The sequence below is a fragment of the Euprymna scolopes genome, chromosome 18 (assembly GCF_053919585.1).
Source record: "Euprymna scolopes isolate OS-2025 chromosome 18, ASM5391958v1, whole genome shotgun sequence".
In the NCBI taxonomy this organism is placed as follows: Eukaryota; Metazoa; Mollusca; class Cephalopoda; order Sepiida; family Sepiolidae; genus Euprymna; species Euprymna scolopes.
This window is the reverse complement of record NC_136499.1, coordinates 82,496,731-82,515,707: the sequence shown is the minus strand read 5'-3', so window position 1 is coordinate 82,515,707 and position 18,977 is coordinate 82,496,731. Positions and strand designations below refer to the sequence as shown.

The 18,977-nt window shown below is 38.8% G+C and overlaps 1 protein-coding gene and 1 long non-coding RNA gene across 6 annotated transcripts in view; one reads left to right on the top strand and one right to left on the bottom strand.

Annotated features, from left to right (window-relative positions):
• Positions 1-18,977, top strand: part of LOC145297671 (A disintegrin and metalloproteinase with thrombospondin motifs 3-like) — a 1,581,225-nt gene that overhangs the window by 1,148,719 nt on the left and 413,529 nt on the right. The gene's annotated exons all lie outside the window — the stretch shown is intronic.
• LOC145297672 (uncharacterized) overlaps positions 6,428-18,977 on the bottom strand; it is a 158,418-nt gene continuing 145,868 nt past the window's right edge. The window contains exon 2 of the long non-coding RNA XR_013870303.1: positions 6,428-9,938. This is a non-coding gene — a long non-coding RNA (uncharacterized LOC145297672). The remainder of the gene's footprint in view (positions 9,939-18,977) is intronic.

The following is an 18,977-nucleotide window of genomic DNA, read 5'->3' as shown; positions in this document are numbered from 1 at the left end:
TATCTGTTTGGTGTGTGTATGCATGTGTTACATCGATTTAAAGCTGAGAAAGTTGTGAATGTAACCTAGTCGGTGTCGTATTGTTGGGGTGTTTTGTGGAATCATTATTTGCGTTTTTATGCTATCTGAGTTGCGTTTACGGTAGTGTCTGTGATTTTTTATTTAGGTTTTTTCTTTTGCTGTGCAACTTTCTCTGGAGGTTTTCTATGTTGAAGTAAGGTGCGAGTTATTTTAATGATGTGTGTATCTAAAGAGATGGGATTTGAAATTGTCCTGTGTATTTATTGTGTTTGACTACGTTGTAACGGCGAACAGATTTGTCTTAGGGTCGCCATTGTTGCTGCCATCATTGCCTTGCTGATTTCCGGTTTATTCATGGAAATGTGGAGAGATATGCGAATATAACAAACTGGTGAGTGGTTATCTGTGATAAACACTGCAGTAATTGTTGTTTTTGTTAGTATGTGAAGTAATTTCTGGTTAGTTTGAATGAATTTGAATAGTTCTACTTCGTTTATAACCTCGTTTACTGGAGCTGTTGTGTTTTACATTAATTTCTTTCTAGTGGTTGTTACTGGGCTGTAAATTGTTCTGTTTTTGCAGTCAATTGTAAGGCCAATTTTTTTTTAAAAAGTCAAGTCCGAGGAGAGGATTGGTGATATCTGTGACCACAAATGTCCAGAAAAATCTCAAACTTGGTATTCCAATTTCCAGGTTTGCTTGGTCGTGGCATTTTATTCTCTCTCCATTAACAGTCGTGAGTGATACTGGTGTTGGTTTTAACGTGACGCCGTTTAACATGGATGCAGGTATTATTGAGATAGTCGCACCAGTATCTACTATGAATTTTAGTATTGTTGTCCCTAATCATGCATTGATCTGGAGTAGTGGTGAACTCAAGGCGACAGACATGGTTCGCGTTACTAGTTTTCCGAGTCAGTTGGTGTTGGCGTGGGTGGACGTGAGCTTGGTAATGTTCTGCTTCTTCGGCCATTTACACCAGGGTTTGCAAGTTCTAGCTTGCTCGGCAAAGTAGAGGTGTGCACTACATATTTTTTTTTGTTTTTTGTTCAGGAAAGTAAGGTTTAATGCCTATCAGTATATGAACGTTGCTTTTGTTTTTATTTGTTTTCTGCAGGTGTTGTGCGGTAAATGCTGTCACATTGATATTGTTAAGCAAGGGCATGAGTTCATCCGCAAGTTTTCCAAGTTGAGATGGGTTTAATTCTTTTTGTGAGGCTATGACGGGGGAAAATTGTGGTTGGTAGGGCCTGTAGAAATTTGTGAATTACAATTTCTTCGCCGATACCTATGCGTTTTGCTATTGATAGCATCTCTTGTAGGTATATGGAAGGACAGCCAGTAATGGTGGTGGTTGGCATTGGTTGTCAAGCAATTCCGGTTTTGTTCTTTCGTGTGTTCCAATTAAGCAACATTTTACTTCTTCATAGTTCTTTGCCTCTAAAGTGTGTATTAGTATTTTTGCTACCACCTCTGCAGGCAGAGATGATATCACTGTGAAGAATTTCGTTGTTGAAGCTGTTATGTTGCGCAAGTGGAATTATGGTATTATTACCATACATTAACATGGGTACTAATTAGAGGTCACCATTTCAGTAGGCTCCCACTTCGGGGCGCCTCCGATAACAGGGAGAACTGGAGCGCTGAAATAGAAAGAAATACTGGTAAAAGAAGACATTGTTTTCTTATAAAAATGAGGACGTGTAACGCGACTTTATGAATTCATGAGGTTTTATATATCCAATATATATGTGTGTTTTCCCGAAACTCGGGTTACAAAGAAAGACAGTGCATTTTGTAAAGTCTGTATTAATGTTCAATGCTCCTCTTGGCTACCTAACGGGAGCTGGGGAGTAAGGTGTGTGTTCTGTCTCTAGTCGCCATGGAAGTAAGGACGTTTCCTTCACTCGAATATCCCACGTAAACCGTTCTCGCTTTTCATTGGCTGGAACCTCTGATGACGTATAAGAAGAAAGGAAGGAAAAGAGAAAAGAGTAGGGAGAAAGAGAGAACTAAGGTGAGAATACAACCTAGTCTCGTAGTAGTAGCAGCTCGCTACAAGAGTCCCCCTCCAATTAACGGAGTTAAGTAACTTATACCCAATTATTAAATCTGTTCTTTGTTTAAAAATAAAAGTATTCATTTTTCTTCTTCCATGTCACCTTCCTTCCTGCTCTAGACTTATATGTGTCAGTAGCAATTCCATCTTCGACTTTGTCGGTATCGTCTGTCCTAATAATCTTATCACTAGTATTAACTTTATCTGTCTGTGACTTCTCCGTCTGTCTAATTTTATTACTAATAGTTGGTTCTATATACGGTTTTAATCTATCTATCGATACGTGTGTGTGAGTACCGTTGTTCATGTCGATCTGGAAATGCTTGTCTGATCGAGTCAAGATTTTATAAGGACCTGAGTAAGGTGCTTCTAACGGTTTTCTAACTCGATCGATCCTGAGCCATACTTTTTCACAGAACCGTAAGGTTTTTGGTATGAAAGTTTTTGAATTGTCGTGGATATGTCCTTTTCCATTGTCGAGTACATCAATTTGGGACATCCATTCACACAAATTACGTATGTACTTATTATTAACTGGAGTCTCTCCTGCTCTCCGTTTGTGTATTAACTGCTGAGGAATCAATATCGGAGCTCCAGTAACAGATGTAAAAGGGGAAAAACGTGATTCGTTAGGGGTGCTACGTATACCAAGTAGAATCACCGGTATGGCTTTCATCCATGATTCTTTGCAAGCTATTATAACTGCTTTAAGAGTACGGTGTGCTCTTTCGATCATCCCGTTACTTTGAGGGTGATACAAAGTTGTCCTCAATCGGTAAAAACCTACTACCTTGGCTAATTCCTAGAACAACTCGCTCTCAAACTGACTACCTCTGTCAGTTACCACATGCAGTGGGACTCCAAATCTGGATATCCATGCATTGATAAATGCCTCTGCTACTGACTGTGCAGTTATTTCAGTCATAGGCTGTACTTCAATCCAGCGAGTTGCACGGTCGATGCAGGTAAGCAAGTATTTGTAAGGGCTTAGGTAAAGGTCAGACTCATTGCGCGTTAACGGCAAGGGACCACCAATATCAATATGCACCATCTGGAAACGTGCAGATGGTAACTCGAATTCTTGGACCACAGACTTTGTGTGTCTGTGAACTTTTGCTTGCTGACACTCTACGCATTCTGCGCAGAATTGCTTAATTGTTCTATCTAAGCTGGGCCAAAAGTATCTGGACTTAACCAGTTTAATAGACGCTCCCGTACCAGGATGCGCTAAGCTATGTAAACTGTTGAAAATAGCCTGACGAAGTTCTTTTCGGATAAACGGTCTGGGGTACTTCGTCGAAATATCGCACAGGACTGAGCCGATTTCCTTCGACACACAATATTCTTTTAAATCAGTGTATGACTTTATCTTGTCATCACCTCTTTGCGCCTCTGCTATTTCAGCCAAATCGCATGCATCTATCTGCACAGCTAATGCAGGCCGAGACATACAGTCTGCAACTATATTCTCAGCTCCTTTAATATACTCCACGTCAGCAATATATTTGGCAAGTACTGACAAGTGTCGTTGTTGTCGATCTGTCTTTGCCGGTGTCTGACTGTAATATGCTCCGCACAGAGGCTTATGATCAGTGAATAATGTCACGTGGCGACCTTCTATGAGGTGGCGGAAAATGTATCACTGAAAAATAAGCTGCCAGTAGCTCTCTGTCAAACGTGGAATACTTAGTTTGGGCTTGGGAAAATTTTTTGGAAAAGAAACCTATAGGTACTGGTTTCTTATCTACCAACTGGTGCAATGCAGCAACCGCGGCAAATTGGCTAGCATCCGTAACTAGGTGGTACTCGTAGTTGAAGACTGTGGATGAGCTAACGCTGTTAATTCAGACAACTTCCTTACTATTGCTTTGAAAGCGTGAGTTTCTTCCTCATTAAGCTCGGTCTTTGCTTCCGGATCCAACCTCATTCGTTCAGTTAACGGTAAAACTACGGATGCATAATTAGGGACTAACTTACGGTAAAAACCTGTCATCCCCAGAAATCTGTGTAAGCTTTTTGAGTCCTTAGGGACTGGAAAATTTTCCAACTCTTTAATTTTCCTTGAAGTAGGCAATAAACCTTCTTTGTTTACGTGGAAGCCTAAAAAGTCTAACTCTGGTACTCCAAATACACACTTATCTAAGGAAATCTTTAAATTGTTATCGCTAAGGCTTCTAAATACTCTATCTAAGTCTTCCTTGTGTTGTTGTTTGTTATCGCTAAAGACTAATATGTCATCCAGGTATATAAATACGCAGTCTAACTTTAAAAATATCTTGTCCATAAAACGCAGAAATGTAGCCGCAGCATTCTTTAAACCAAATGGCATGTAATTAAACTTGTGGCGCACTATCTCTTCGCTCGCTCCTATCCTATTTGCGACCGTCACCATCTCCTGGAGGTATAACGATGGACGACCAGATAATGTAGTGGTCCTCATCAACTTCTCAAGGAGTTCGGGTCTGGTCTTTTCATAGGCAGATAACACCGACTCCTTTAATTTAGCGTAATTAAGTGACTGTAAGATTGCTGGGGGAATATTTGTCACTACGTCCGGTGGCAACGCGTTAATGACTGTGTAAAACTTTGTATCGTCGGTTGTCATGTGCCGGAGATGGAACTGCGCTTCTAATATAGAAAACCAACCGTTTACACTAGTCTCCATGAATTGTGGAGGTTTAATACTAACTTGCTGTGCATCCATTATTATTATTGTTGTTATTATTATTATTATTATTATTAATATTATTACTACTACTATGGTTATTAGCTACTATCAGTTAATATTATTTCTTCTTTTTTATTTACTTGTAATGGCGACTAAAGGAAATTGCTCGGAAAAAAAGGGGAAAAGGTGTGATAGAAAGAAGAGAGAGAGAGAAAAACGTACTCACCAGAGGTTAAATTCAGCCGTTACTGGGATTGATTATTATTAGTTTTTTTGTTATATATATATATATATGTATATATATATATATATATATATATATATAGTAAATGTTCTTCGGGGGAAAAGAGTTCGTCTGGTGAAATTTACCACTTGTTTTCCAAAGATGGCGTATGTTGTCACACACATGCGTTTCAAAGAAAGTTTTTGTATGTGTGTGTGTGTGTGTGTCATTACGCCGTTTGTGAATCTGTTTTAACTGCTCGGGCCGCTTTCGTCGGAGAATAGTTTTTAGACCTGGTTCTAATTTAGCAATTTATCTGATGAAAATCACGTAAAATGACTTTTTTTCTTTTTTTTTTTTCTTAGTGTAAAACCGTTTCACAAAAATAGCAATATATATATATACATATATATGACTGGCATTTCTTAGGAAGCGAATTCATATATACCTTATTTTTGTATGGTTTTACTGTTGTCCTCGAAAGTTCGTTTTTTACTTTCTTTTTTTTTTTTTTTAATTTCTTTTTTCACTCCGTCCCGTTCTCCTTGGTTTTTCTTGAAGACTGCGTGTATATACGCGCACGGGGTCCACCATATTATGGTATTATTACCATACATTAACATGGGTACTAATTAGAGGTCACCATTTCGGTAGGCTCCCACTTCGAGGCGCCTCCGATAACAGGGAGAACTGGAGTGCTGAAATAGAAAGAAATACTGGTAAAAGAAGACATTGTCTTCTTATAAAAATGAGGACGTGTAACGCGACTTTGTTATGAATTCATGAGGTTTTATATACCCAATATATATGTGTGTTTTCCCGAAACTCGGGTTACAAAGAAAGACAGTGCATTTTGTAAAGTCTGTATTAATGTTCAATGCTCCTCTTGGCTACCTAACGGGAGGTGAGGAGTAAGGCGTGTGTTCTGTCTCTAGTCGCCGTGGAAGTAAGGACATTTCCTTCACTCGAATGTCCCACGTAAACCGTTCTCGCTTTATATTGGCTGGAACCTCTGATGACATATAAGAAGAAAGGAAGGAAAAGAGAAAAGAGTAGGGAGAAAGAGAGAACTAAGGTGAGAATACAGCCTAGTCTCATAGTAGTAGCAGCTCGCTACAGAATTGTGCTTCTATAATGGAAAACCAGCCATTCACTGCCGTTTCCATGAATTCTGGAATTTTTATATTAATTTGTTGCAAGCAGGTTTCTTCCATTTGTGTGTGTGTGTATATATATATATATATATATATATATATATATATATATATATATAGATATAGATATAGATATCTATTATATTATCTAGTGTTTCCTTTTCAGATTAAATATGTTTTTAACTCATTTCAAAGTGTTTTTTAACATATTTTATTAACTGTTTGCTCATATATATATATATATATATATATAGATGGAGAAAGGAAGGAAAATGTAGTTTTTGTTTTACTTATGTCAAAGGTTTCTTCTTTTTTTTTTTTAAACGTTTGCGACGTGAAGTTGAAAAGTTACTTGCATTTTCTTGAATTCTCCAACAGTTGTGTTTCATTTCCTTTTATTCCAGGTAATATTTGTTCTTTTCTTATCAGGTTGCATTGTTCTTTTGTGGGGTCACCATTGTAATACTGGCTGGCACTTGTCTTCATTAGTTGTTGTTGGACTAATAAAAGTAATACAAATGTTAACCTTTAAAAGGAAAGAACTTTATTTGCCTTTTTACATTTTGAAGTGAGTACACATCTTGTTAATAATGTTCACCGGCAACATACTTACTCGCCTGTCAAGCTGGCTAGGGATTGGTTAAGGAGAAAGAGAGAGAGAGGGGGTGAGGGGGAGAGGGAGATGATGAGGGACTGGATAGCAGTTCCTGGTTTGTGTCCGGTTTATGAGAAAGAGAAAGAGAGGGGCTAAGAAACTATTATTTATTGGGGAATGGTATTATTTTCGTCCTACTTGGCTTTTAGAGGGTGACTCAGGTCAGTCCTACAAACCCTTATTCATCCAGATATAGATTCTTATCAACTTATTTAAAGAGGAAAATCTTTCTACATGAATCACAGAAAGATCATTTAACTCGTCCTCACACTGTATGTATGCATTCGTGAGTATTTCATTGGTCGAGCTAAGGCACTCCAATCCAAGTTATTTCCCTTCAACCAGAAAGGACCTCTCAACCAAAATTCCATTTTCCTTCTAAATTTATTTAGAGAGACCTATTATCTCCTGTGTTGATACAGTTGAACCTAACCTTATATGTAAATCAACATTCATTGTTTTAATATCCTTTAAACGATTTCTTGTAAATTGACACTTTGAGTTAATAGTATCGAACAGAAGCCAGGGCAACACAACTTAAGCATCCATGGCTGTAATAATTTCATCAACATTTTGGAAGAAAACATATTAACCAGAATTGAAACGTGTGTAACATACATATAAACAACTAATAATTCTAATGTGGGTAAGGTCCTCTTAACAGAAGAAGCTACCTTTGCCTTGGCAAAAATAAATTAGTTTCACCATTCTCCTAATAATATTCAGCAATACTGAAAGCCTGATTTGAAGCATTGCAAAATACTATCAAGACCGCAACAGAATCTGTATCAAGAGAGTGTCTGTTGAACTCAAGATTTCCAATGCCAATTAGCTCTTGATAAAAACTCTTTCAAGGGACTAAAATATCATGCGGAACATTTTCGTCCCAGGAAATCTCAAGTTTCCAGAGCTTGCTGAGAATTATCCGACCTTTAATAGTTATACGTAATACCAAATACCAATCATATCGGATGAAAGACTGAGGAATCCACGAACAAGATGCCACATTTAGTCGAAACATTCCTTCTAACTATGCAAGAACTTAATTTCATCTTGTCAGATAAAGGCTTGTAAAGGTAACCCAACATATTTTCATACGTATTTCCATGAGAGGAGTAATTGTCATCAAGTTTCATAGTTCGTTTCATAGTTCGCTATTATTGCAGCAAGATTTCAAAGAAAACCCTTCTTCCTGCATAACCGCTACAGCATCCAAATACAACTGTAGAAGATGGGTGGGAGACTGATGAGTCTTCACTAAGTAGTCAACGTAAAGACTTTCAAGTAATAAATCCTTACAAGGACCCGATGGGTATTTCTCCACATGGTACTTCACAATGTAATTTAAAATAAATGGGTTAGATACAAACCCGAATATGAGAGTCGCGTACTTAAAACATACCTATCTATTTTTAAGCTGTAAAACAGAGAGAGAGAGAGAAACGGTTGTTATCGAATTCATTTTTAGCTTAATTATCAGAAAAGTCTTTCGGATGTCTGCCAAAAGAATGAACCGATTAGTCCTGAATTTGAGTATTAATTCGAGCTCATCCGAGTACAAATTTACTCCGGCCTAAGCGCAGTCATTAAGAGAAGGTTTTCCACCTGTTTTCAAAGAACAATAAAAACAGGACAGATTTTTGTTGTACACTGTAAGTCTTGTTTAAACAGTGCGGAATCCAAGTGTACTTACTAAAATTAGAAGGATCGATATTTATTCTCTCGTTATACATTCCTTCTCTTGTTTCAAAAACATCTGACAATATTCAAAGTACAAATCCCTTTCAGATAATTTACGAGAAACACAATCTAATGCTGCTAGGGCTACCTGGTAGTTAGAGGGCACAGCACTTAGTTTATCCCCATCCCAGGGTAGACTTGTATGATAGCAGTTGTCAACAAAGTTAATAGAAGAACGAATTTTCTTTTTATCAGACTCACTGAACTTATTTTCTATGATACTTATCGTTTCTAATCTATAGAACTTATCAACGGTTCTATCTAAAGGGGACTCTTCATAACCATTCCAAATTGCGTATCACTTTATTGCACATGTCTAAAAATGTATATTTTCGGTAATAAAAAAATATTCTAACTTCATATTTCTATAAATAAAGTACATATCCAGTAACAGTATTGACCAAAAACAAGAACGAATTTCATATTATTTTGTTTAATGAAATATTTATTTATCAACACAACTCTCATGCTTCAAAATCACTTTGAATAAACTCTTGTCAACTGATGATGTCAATTGACGGATTTGAGATGATGTGATGCTGTAGGAAACTTCAAAAATCTTTCTCCAAAGTTCATCCTTCGATGAAAATTGAACACCTTCTTCATAAACTTTCATCTTTCTTATTGACCTGAGCTGCTCAATTGGGTTTATATCTGGAGAACAAGGTGGCCATGTCATCAAATTTTCTCCACTAATGCCTAATGACTTAAGGTAGGATTCTTAACCTTGGCTGAATAGGATGGCGCATTGTCATGCATAAAAATCAGTTTGTGGTGACACGCCAATAGAAGATCATCAACCATCATGACAAATGCTCATTTAAAAATAAAATATAAAACTGACTTGTCAGTTTGATACCTCTGGCACTTGAAATTGTCCAATTAGTTCATCGCAGATTATTCCAGCTCAAAACACGACACCGCCACCTCCCTGTTGACGATGGAATCAATGATGGGTAGGGAATCCAAGAGGACTCCACCCATCTGGCCCATCAAGGGTTGTGCTGGCCTCATCGGTTAAAAGAACATTTTCAAAGCTGGTTTTCATGTATTTCTGAGCCCAAGCCAAACGTTTTTCCTTATGAGTTTGGTTTAAAAAAGATCTTGCTATGGGCTTAATGCTTCTTGCAATTTCGTTGAAGACATTGCAGCGTGTCTTTCTGGACAAAATAGGTATTCCAGCCTTCTCAAATATAGCAGCACTGTTGCTGCTCGGCTGCTTGATAAGTTGACGGCGAATTTTTAAACATCACGAGCAGAAACTGACTTTCTTGTGTTTTTGTCCTTCCTTGGTTTAATGTTTGAATTTTCAACGAATGAAGACAATGCTCCTGAGAGATAAACCTTCTGCAAGACCTGCAACAACACGTTCCTTTTCACTCGCTGTCAGTCGACCCTTTCTAGGCATTTTTGGAGACCTGCAATAAAGTGATACACACTTAAAATCAGAAAATAAAAAAATTAGCATAATTTTCAAAATATCTGTTACAATTCCACAAAAATCAGGGAAATATGGCACCTTGTTGAGGTCTTCCAGTGTACCAATTTCACTTTTCTGCGTTTTATAGCAAGTTCAAAATTTAAAAAATATTGACCTGCAATAAAGCGATACACAGGATTAATGAGTAAACTTTTTCTTAACAGGACTTACAACCTTAGGTGAGTAAGAATCTTTCTTACTAAAATCCAATGTACATAATGTTTCAGAACAATTATCTAATATTTCTTTAAGGGATGGAAAATTATTTCTAACTTTGTGAACTAATTCTGTTTTACAGAAAGCCAGAAACTTGCCAAAAACTATGTGGTTTAGCAATTTACTCACAGGAAATTCAATCTCAAAAAAATCCAATCCGACAAACTTTTACCTCATATATCTGAGCCTTCAAAATACTCAGAAACTTCCTGACGGCAGAAACTTTAATGAGTCTATCAGTACATAATATAGAAGAAAAAATCGAGTTAATTATATCTTTTTTGTCCAAAAATTATGTTGCAAGAATGTTTAGAGCTACCTAGTTTTCATCAGCTACTGTCATATGTCTAATTAACTGGAAGGCATAACCAGTTATGTGATTTTTCAAAACGACTATTTTTAAAGCGCCGCAGTCAAAATTAGCTACGCAATTCTGAAATTCCGTACTGAAATTCAGAAAGGCCAACTTATCAGTCTCCAGATCCTTATCATTGAATTTAGAGCACTCAATCTTAGTTAGAAAGTAAGAACCTTTGGTTTTCACACTACACTCCCGATGTTCAATGGAATTACCAACCTTAGAAGGTCGTAAGTTAGACATATTTTCTAACAGTTGCAACCGGAACAAGATACATCTATATAATTATGAAACTCAAATGACCTTGTAACGGGTGTTGTAACCAACATCCAGTTTTCGACTTCTAGTTGTGCATGCGTACATAAACATAAACCCATAACAGTGTAAACAAATAAGCACAATTTGCTGGACCAGTTTCGTTCGAACAAATGGACATCCTTAGAAAAGCGAATATCTTAAATTTATTGAATAAAAAACTTTAAGATATGGGAAGCAAACGCAAAACGTGATTACAAATAATATGCATAATCATCAACCTGTTTCAAATATACTATATATATTATACTAAATAATCAACGCGACAATAAAACATATTATTTTAGTGTGTACGTTTTTAGTGTACCAATTTTTTTTCACGTTTAAATTATCTAAATAAACAATTGTTAATACTTTCTGCTTTCTTTTTTTACATCGTTCATTTCCGTATTACATTTAAGTTATTTTAACGCAATTTTCTTACAAATAAATCCACTTTAACCCGTTGATAAGAACATTTTACAATGGCAATTTACCGACCACCTTCACTTTTTTAAAAACATCCATACATTTTCTTCTACACTACCAACATAAATAAATAACCCCGAAAATATGTTTTTTTAATTGTATTACAAATAAATAATCAATGCGACAATGAAACGTATTGTTTTACTGTGTCCGTTTCAGCATCCCAATTCGTTTTTTTTTTGTGTTTAAATTTAAAGATATATCCAAATTTGAATTTAACTTTAAGTATTATGGTATCTGTTCAGTGCACATTTACCTATAAGTATGGAAAACCACTTATAATTCAATGTCTGTAAGTTTCTTTTTCCAAAAACAAACAATTATAAACGGAACGGCTCATAGTAATCTATCTATATTCTTTTTTCATTTTAATATACTTTCATAGAAATGTTTCTGTTATGCCACAAAAATATATTTTCTTTACATCACAAGTGTCATGCTCATACATTAATTCCATATCTAATATAACATACTGATCCAACGGGTCACAAGTAGTCTAGTTCTTTATTAACGGATTCGATTGTAGTCTCATCAATCTTTTTCATCCAAAAAAAATTGACAATCTGCTCTTCTAAAAGATTCACAGATTTCAAATAATCATCTATTTGATTTTCATATAATGCCAAACTAGATACCCCAACCTCTTTCTGCGACTCTAAAAATTAAAATATAGTTAATATTTTGTCTCTAACTAACTTCCTCCACAGCACCAATGAAGCAGTAGTAGCAGGAGAAGAAGCCATTTTTATGCAGCTAAGTTCAACCCCCAAAGTCACCAAGACTTACGTCAGTAAGATACAAAGAGAATGAGAGGGAAGTAACCAAGACAGACGACAGATAACAAGGAGGGGGAGGGAATAATTGAACAAATTCAAACGGTTACAGATTTCCTTCAAAGGAGAACCAAGGACGTAACCTGCTTCTTGCAGTCAAAATAATCTTGCCAAAATTTAACCAGGGAGACAATATGGCACCCAAAAATCGCAAAGGTTAGAAAAAAAGACCAGAGAGCATAGCAGACAGCATTAAATAAGCTGAATTTTACTAACTAATTCAGAAGGAGAGGAACTATAGAAAAGATAAAAGGAAAAAATCCCACTATTAGTAGAAAAATCTTTTTTTTTAATCAGGCGTTACATAATCTTAGCAGACTGTCGAAATTATTATCATCACGTCAAATGAAGGCTACTTCGATGGATAAAAACGTTACCAATACAAAAACAAAGAAAATCAACAAAAAAGTGGGAAGAGAAAAGACTTAGTGGATAGAAACAAACAATTGTATTAAGGAAAGAAAAAAAAGAAACTTAAAGCCAAAACAAAGTCTATGAATTGTTTGCTGTTAAGATTTTGCTCTCAGCTACAAAAAGTCCTTTGTGTGGTAACAATTACGAAAGATAGAAAGAAAGACGGGTTGAAAAGTCCTTTATTTAAATACTGATGTGATATGAGATTTCAACCAATGTAGGGTTGTTTTAGAAAGGTTGAAATACTTTAGCAAAATCAAAAAGAGTTTGTGTATTTTATGTGCAATTTAAGCTTACATTTTGTAATATCGTCTATTTTAAAATAAATGTCCTTTCGTGTAGATTAGTTGAAATATCTGCAGACAATAATAACTTATTATTTGAAATAATGTTCCAAGAGTGCTCTTTTATAGTGAGGAATTTATTTCCTCATTTTCCTGAAGAAATAATCTGAAAAATATACACATAGTTCTTCGTATAATAACGTTCTATGAAGAGGCATGTGTCTACTCTCCTGCAGCTGGTATTTTGTGACATAATTAACTGCCAAGTCCTCAACAGATTTCTTGGATTTACTTGAAGTAGATTTATCTCAGCAAGATACAAATTCATCAGATAACTTTGACGCAATCACTTCTGCATTATAAACTTTGCCGGGTAATTTAGACGCGTTAACTTCAACATTTTAACGTCCTGTTTAACAGAGAGAAGAAAGCACGTCAACAAATTTCAAGTGCTAAGTCTAAACTGCCAACTTCAGCTTGAATTTTATCACAAAATGCAGGAATGCGCAGATCAATCAGCAGGCAGAAATTAGTCACATGACAACAACATCAGCAGCAATAAGCAAACTCAAGAGAAAGGAAGAAAAGAAAAAAAGAGAAGAAAAAAAAACTTTTCGACACTGTTTTCTTAATTGTGCTGTTAGAATTTTCTACAAGTTTGATAAACAGCTTAGTGGCCTGTGGTTACTTGGGATTGTTCTCTTTTCAGCTTGTATTAATGTAGTTCCCCTTTTGATCATCCATCTTGGTATATCAGTTTCTGTCTGCATTAGTCTTTCATGTCGAAGAGCGAGTTTTTAAACTATTACGCATTTATTCCATCGTGTTCACAACCAGATAAATAAACATTTGAGAGACATTCTTTAACGGGACAAATAAACGTCTTTGTCTGCTTGGCCCCAGACTAAGGAGAAATATACCTTCTTCATAGTGGTAACACATTGGAAAAAATCCATACTTTCTTCTGCGCCACAACTTTTTGAAGTATCGTTCTTCGATGTGCTCCTGAAAACTATTTCTCATGAAAACCAGATTATATTTAACACATTATCATGGTTGCGACTTCTTTCACTCTTGGGGTGTACGCCATTTCTCTTTGGTGATTATATCTCCCTAACTTCCCACTGAATGCTTCCACGACTGACAACTCTTACCCTCAAACTACAACTACAACTCTAAATAGTCTGTTCTGCCAAATATGAAAATTATTTTTTGTTAGTTCGACTCTCTGACGTCACATAACGAGATCAGTCTTTATTTCAGGTCATTGTTTTGATAACTAAATTCTATTTGTTTATTTTTCTAAAACTCCAAAGTTATTGCATATTTAACATAATATTTTATTATTCTAAGACATCTAATCCGTTTCAATAACACTCTTTTTTTGTTATTGAAATATTCTGTTTGAATCACCCACTTTCGCTTCAATCAAGTAATCCAACGTTTTCCTGGATACGAATATACAACAATATTGTTTAGGCTTGTGATTGTATCTGTTGAGATGTATGGGAGGGGGTCACTTTACCTTTTCTACTTCTACTTTTAATTTTTTCCAATATTTGTTCCTTAGAGATATGATTTTTTTTTGTCTTCATTCCCAAAACGTTTGATGTTTTCAACTTTTTTTGCTTTGCGAATTCTTTGATTTCGTAGTCTTTGCCATGCTCGGTCTTAATGTTTTGCCAGTTCTCTACCTGTTGTTTGTCACGTGTGTGTCTTAATCTGTTACACTATGTTTTGTTTGATTTCCATTAGTTCATTTCTGAGAATAGTCCTCTCTGAACGATCTGATTTGATTCGTCCGCAATCCTTTGTTCAGTTGTCTGCTATGTATAGAAGCGCTCAAAAATAACGTATCGATGTCTTTGTCTAGCCTACCCTTTTTTATTTTTTTTATTGCATTTTCACAGTAGAACAGTGCCACTTTGATGTAGGGGGTCTACTATTTAGGACATAAATTGCAGGAATACTATGTAGGGAATAGGGCAGCAAGATGTCTGTTTACATTTGTTCAATGATACATGTTAAATGTATGTGGCGGTCGATATCAGTAAAAAAAGGAAGGTCTACATGCGGAGACGGGATATCAACGTCCTTAAACTGCAGTGCGCCTCCCGAGGGTAGGGGTCACCTCAAACACACAAAAGAGAATAAATCCGAGAAAGTAGAATCTCCACTCCCATTGCACCTACTCTCCTACCAGATCTGGAATCTCCCCAGCACCGAAAAATGAAGCTCGTTTTGTAGTTTCCAGCTTCATGCAGACATGAGATTTTGTGAGAACACACGTAATAAAATGCTGGCCGCCATCTTTGTTTTTCCTTTTCTCCGCCTAAACTCACTCGCTGCACACCCACGGTAAGACTTCTGTTTTTCTTAGCTTCTGACCCTGACCCCTCCCCACTGATCTCAAGATCATATTTCGTAGTCTTTCATCCACTGTGGCGGTCGCCTCTCTCTACTTGGCCTCTGAGGTGTCTCGTCCTCCTCCTGTTGCTGCACATTCCCCTCCCTTGCTTCACCTTCCACTGGTCTGATGTCAAGAATATGCCTCGGTACTCCGTCCACCACAATGTTGTTTCTGGTGTTCCTCCCAGTCACCTCTACTCCATTGTGTGGTGCAGCACGCCCCCAGTGGCTTCACTCATACCTCATTCCCGAGTTTAATGGTCCCTGTGGCCTCTGCCTCTCTGCTTGCCAGCTCAAGCCTGGGATGTCTCCAGGAATATGCGAACGTTAACAGTTGCAGAACCGTCTCTGGCACTTGTCCCAATCTAGGCAACATATTATACCGGTAGACAGCTTGCTCAGGTGAGGTGCCTCCTCATTTCACAACTGCCTTTATGGTTCGGTGGTTTCTCTCCACGATCCCGTTGCCACTGGGTCTGTAGGCAGCTCTGAAAAATTGTTGGATATTCCATTTCTTCATTACTTCCGTCACTGCTACTGACTTGAATGCGGTCCTGTTGTCGATTAACAGCTCTTCCATTGGACTTCGCTCCAAAAACACCTCATCGAGGATTGCCGCTATTTCATTGCCTGTTCCTCCACATAGCTTCTTCCATAGGGCAAATCGCCCGGGCCTGCAGTCAATCATGGTCAGGTAAAGTCCCACCCCTGTAATGGGTGACATTGCATGCCAGTCTCTCCCAGATCCCACTCACATCCAATTGACCAGCTTCATGCGTGCTTGGAGCAGGATCAATCGACTGACATCTGTCGCATGTCCTGACCACTTGCCTCACTTGCTCCTTGGTGACACTCGGGTCGACTCTGTTCACCAAGTACCACGTCCTCTCTACCCCCATATGGTGCAGATTGTGCAGCTCTCGCACGCCAACATTATCTAGCAACAACATCTTTCTTTGGCTCTTCTTCACTCTCGTGAGAGTATCTGCTCGGTTCTTCTCAGAAGCCACCATGTCTATGCGAACTCCTGCATCAGCTCAGCTAGCATCCCAAGCCTGCGCTTCACTAACATCTTCTGCTCCTTTCGTTCTTATCCTATTTTCGCTGGAAATGAGGGACTTTAGCCAAGCAAACACAGTGGCAGATTGTTTTGATGCAGATGTCACTCAGTCCCCATTTCAAGGTCAGATTGACCCCTTTGATTATCGCATCTAATTCTGCTACATTGATGTGGTTGACATCATTCTTCTTCCTTAACCAGGCTGCATCTTCTGCAACCACTCCTCTAACTTCCAAGACGACCTCTGTTGCAATGCTGCTTGCATCACACCACAGAATTCCATCTAATGTTCGTGGTACGTTCCAGGTTCCCTGGACTGGGTCTTGCCATTCTACTTCTTTCAGGAGCTCTTCCATCATGGCGACCGTTCTTCCTCCCACTTTATCATCCCATCCTCTTCCTTCGGCATGCCTCTTTATGTAGCTGCATGCTGGTCTAAGCCAGCCAGCAATGGGGCAATGTCCGATCAACTTCCCGCATATAGAAAAAAGTTCTCATTTGTTGAGCTTTTGCTTCAGTTGTGGTATCTCATTCCCCCTTCGAAACTCTAGGCTGCCTGACGCACCTCGTTTCAACCTTAGCCCCAAAGCAGCCCCTCCATCTAATTTTTCCGGCACTTTGGCAAACCACCCAAACCTCTTCAAATGATCCACCACCTCCTTGGCTGTTACCAGAGTCTCATTCACAAGAATGTCCTCTATGTATGAACTCACTGCTCCATCTCCTTTTCCCATTTTTTCCAGAATCTTCCTGAGGATGATTAACATGATCTTCGGTGCCGAATTCAACCCGAACCCCACTCGCATAAGGCAGTAGGTTTTGCCTTTGTACCTGACTAACTGGTATTTCCAGAGCTTCTTAGCGATGCGGAGTTGCAAATAGGCAGATTTTAGATCTACCAACGTAGACACCCCATTCATCTGCCTCCATTCTCTAATGGTCTCACTGCACACATCTACGGTGTCGCCTCCAGTATGGCACTCAACATGTTGGTTCAGCTCTCAGAAATCCAGGACCGGTCTTATTTTCCTTTTAGTTGGTTGCAGAACGGCCATCAACAGCAAAATGCCCGACTCAACGTCATCCGTCCAAGGCAGCAGTATACCCTCCTCAATCCATCGGTCCACTTCTTGTTCAAACTCCTTTCACACTCCTCTGAGCAAATTAGTGTAGCACGCCACCCTGTTTATCATCAATGGTACTTGATGTTTCCATGCCCACCCCACAGTCCAGTGCTCTCCGTTGAATTCAGCTCGGAAGTCCTGATCTTTGATCGACATTTTTCTTTCCTCCCCGGCCTTGTTGGTCTCTCCGGGAGCTTGCTCTGTCACTGCGCACTCAGCTAGTCTGAACCTCACATTGTTGCATGTGATGGTAACGCCTCCAAGTCGGCATATCACATCCATTCCAATGATGGCTTGGACGCCAGGCACCAGATGACCGGTGACAATTGTATGGACCCTCATCCGGTGTTTAGCAATATCAATAGTGACGGACTTCCTCCCTCGACACTTCACTCGCAACCCATCGAATGCCACTACTTCACCCTTCCCTTTCCATCTTCCAACCAGGGTCGTGTGCACCATGGTAGTGGTACAGCTAGTGTCGATCAGGGCCATAACTCCCCATCCTTCCATCACAATCTTCTGCTTGGGCATCTGCTGCGAGTGCGCCACTATTCCCGAATCGGGGCGGCTACTGGCGCTTCGGCTTCCCCTTGCCAGTTTCCCAAACTCATGCATTTCACCACTAAATGAACTCTCCGATTGCATTTATAACACACTGTCCGTTGCAAGAACTTCCTGCAGTCTCTTCTCATGTGTGGTCCCCCATATTCGAAGCATGCCACCCTCAGGTTCGGCAGACTTCAGCCCACATCCTGCTGTACCATTGCTGTTGTCCCTCCAGACTCCGAGGGCTGGGTGCTCACCAAGATCTTTGCAGTTTTGAGCAGCTCACTCACATCCAGCGTCTCCACTCCCGGGACCTGCTGCAAACGTTTCGATATCTCTTCCGGGAACCCGGTAATGAATGTCATTTTGACTAGGTGACTCGTGGCATGTCTCCTGATGCCCGACAACTCAACCAATCTCCTTATCTCATTCGCGAAGACATCAACAGATTCACAAGTCCACCTCTTCTCCTTCAACTTATTAAAGGCATCGAAAGGCCCCTCTGCAAAAGCTTCGATCAGTCGACCCTTGATGGCGTCTGCATCACCCTGATCTCGCTCACTGAGCTCCAAATCGAGGGCCAGCGCGTCCCCTTCTAGAAGCAGTGGTATTACTGCGTCCACATCGTCCAACTTTTGAATCCTTGCCGCAAGGTCCACTTTTTTAAGCCATGCCACCACATCACCGTTGCCATTAAAAGGCTTAATCATGTTGCTTAAGCCAGCATTGGCCATCGCCGAAATAACTTGAAAATACTATCTTTAAAAAAAAGGGGGGCACAGTCCTTAAATTGCAGTGCGCCTCCCGAGGGGGGGAGGGTTCACCCCAAATACACAAAAGAGAATAAATCCGAGAAAGTAGAATCTCCACTCCCGTTGCACCTACTCTCCTGCCAGATCTGAAATCTCGCCAGCACCGAAAAATGACGCTCGTTTTGTAGTTTCCAG